This window comes from Cebus imitator, unplaced genomic scaffold (assembly GCF_001604975.1).
Source record: "Cebus imitator isolate Cc_AM_T3 unplaced genomic scaffold, Cebus_imitator-1.0 Scaffold653, whole genome shotgun sequence".
In the NCBI taxonomy this organism is placed as follows: domain Eukaryota; kingdom Metazoa; phylum Chordata; class Mammalia; order Primates; family Cebidae; genus Cebus; species Cebus imitator.
In genome coordinates this window covers 140,277-143,177 of record NW_016107968.1, presented here as the reverse complement: position 1 = coordinate 143,177, position 2,901 = coordinate 140,277, and the positions used below count along the sequence as shown (strand labels likewise).

The window sequence follows — 2,901 nt, the reverse complement described above, 5'->3', positions numbered from 1 at the left end:
AAAAAAAAAAAAAAAAAAGACCCAGTTCCCCAAGGAGCTCACAGTCTCACTGATGGAAGCAGATAAATAAATTTTGTCAGTACTGTAAGATAAATATTATGATAGAGGTAAGCACAGAGTGCTATGGGAAGACAGAGAAAGGACAATTAAATGAGAATGTTATTCACAAGGATTTGATGTTTCAGTTGAATTAAAAAAGAAAAACAGGATCTGAAGAAACAGAGATGATATTTTAGGTAGGCAAAAGCTAAAGTCTTTAAAACAGTAAGATATATTTGGAAAACCCCAAGTAAAAGTTCTGAGTATAAGAAACTATGCGTATTGAAGAGTAATACAGAAATAAAAGCGTGCTATGGGATACCTGAAGATGAGGTCAAGACATACCTACTTCAGTGACCTTAGCAAACAACACAGAGCCTGGAACACATTAGGGACCCAGGAAATATTTTTGAATAAACAAATTAATGAACAGCATGTGTTGATACATAAAGCACCTTAGATGTTAAATTTGAGAACTTATATCCCCAAATAAAAAAAATCATTGTTTTTATCAAAATATTTTATCAAAAAGATACCTGCACTTATATGTTTATAGCAGTACTATTCACAATGCAAAAATATAGAATCAACCTAGGTGTTTATGACTGGATAAAGAAAATGTAATGTATGCACACACACAAACATACACAAATGTATACATATATACCTTTGTATATAATATATATACACAAATACCATAAAATACTACCTAGCCATAAAAAAAGAATAAAATAATATATTTTGCAGCAACATTAATGGAATTGGAGGCCACTGTCTCAAGTAAAATAATTCAGAAAGTCAGATAATGCATGTTCTCACTTATAAGTGGGAGCTAACTAATATATACACATGGATGTAGAGTGTGCAATAATAGACATTAAAAATTCAGAAGGGTGAGAATGTATGAGGATGAGGGATAAGAAATTGCTTAACAGATACAATGTACACTAGATGGCTGTTAGTTACACTAAAAGCCCAGACTTCACCACTATGCAATACATCTGTGTAACAAAACTGCACTCTACACCCTAAATTTATACAAAAAAACCCCCATAGGGTGATATAATTATGTTTGTGTTTTAGAAAGCCCACTCTGATGGGGTTGCTTGTTTTTTTCTTGTAAATTTATTTTGTTCTTTGTACATTCTGAATATTAGCCCTTTCCAGATGGGTAGATTGCAAAAAATTTGTTTTCCCATTCTGTTGGTTACTATTTCACTCTAATGATTGTTTCTTTGCTGTGCAGAGGCTCTGGAGTTTAATTAGATCCCATTTGTCTATTTTGGCTTTGTTACCATTTCTTTTTGTATTTTAGTGAGGAAGTCCTTGCCTTTGCCTATGTCCTGAATGATAATTACCTACATTTTCTTCTAGGGTTTTTATGGCGTTAGGTCTTACGTTAATTTTTGTATAAGGTATAAGGAAGGGGTCCAATTTTAGCTTTTTGCACATGGCTAGCCAGTTTTCCCAACACCATTTATTAAACAGGGAATCCTTTCCCCATTGCTTGTTTTTGTCAGGTTTGTCAAAGATCAGACAGTTGTAGATGTGCGACATTACTTCCGAGGTCTCTGTTCTGTTCCATTGGTCTATATCTCGGTTTTGGTACCAGCACCATGCTGTTTTGATTACTGTAGCCTTGTTTACTGTACTTGTTTACTGATTACTGTAGTATAGTTTGAAGTAGGGTCGCATGATGCCTCCAGCTTTGTTCTTTTTGCTTAGGATTGTCTTGACTATGTGGGCTCTTTTTTGGTTCCATATGAAGTTTAAGGTGGTTATTTCCAGTTCTGTGAAGAAGGTCAGTGGTAGCTTGATGGGGATAGCATTGAATCTGTAAATTGCTTTGGGCAATATGGCAATTTTCACAATATTAGTTCTTACTAACCATGAGCATGGAATCTTTTCCCATCTGTTTGTGCCCTCTCTTATTTCCTTGAGCAGTGGTTTATGGTTCTTCCTGAAGAGGTCCTTCACGTCCCTTGTTAATTGTATTCCTAGGTATTTTATTCTCTTTGTAGCAATTGTGAATGGGAGTTCTCTCGTGATTTGGCTCTCTGTTTGTCTGTTATTTTTATGCAGCCAACATACATATGAAAAAATGTTCATCATCACTGGTCATCAGAGAAATGCAAGTCAAAACCACATTGAGATACGAGCTCACTCCAGTTAGAATTATGATCATTAAAAAATCTGGAGAAAACAGATGCTGGAGAGGATGTGGAGAAATAGGAATGTTTTTACACTGTTGATAGGAGTGTAAATTAGTCCAACCATTGTGGAAGACAGTGTGGCGATTCCTCAAGGATCTAGAACCAGAAATACCATTTGACTCAGCAATCTCATTACTGAGTATGTACCCAAAGGATTATAAATTGTTCTATTATAAAGACACATGCACACGTATGTTCATTGTGGCACTGTTTACAATAGCAAAGACTTGGAACCAACCCAATTGCCCAGCAATGATAGATTGGTTAAAGGAAATGTGGCACATATATGCCATGGAATACTATGCAGCCATAAAAAAGGATGAGTTCATGTCTTTTGCAGGGACATGGATAAAGGTGGAAATCATCATTCTCAGCAAACTGACACAAGAACAGAAAACCAAATACCTCATGTTCCCTCTCATAAGTGGGTGTTGAACAATTAGAACACATCACACACTGGGGCCTGTTGGTGGGTGGGGGAGTTAAGGGAGAGATAGCAGGGGGTGGGGTGATTGGGGCGGGATATTAGGAGAAATATCTAATGTAGGTGAAAGGGTGATGAATGCAGCAAACCACCATGGCATGTGTATACGTATATAACAATCCTGCATGCTCTGCACATGTACCCCAGAACTTAAAGTATAATAAA

At 36.2% G+C, this 2,901-nt stretch overlaps 1 long non-coding RNA gene across 1 annotated transcript in view; it reads right to left on the bottom strand.

Annotated features, from left to right (window-relative positions):
* Positions 1-1,174: 1,174 nt before the first annotated feature.
* LOC119469426 overlaps positions 1,175-2,901 on the bottom strand; it is a 14,311-nt gene continuing 12,584 nt past the window's right edge. The window contains exon 3 of the long non-coding RNA XR_005198223.1: positions 1,175-1,185. This is a non-coding gene — a long non-coding RNA (uncharacterized LOC119469426). The remainder of the gene's footprint in view (positions 1,186-2,901) is intronic.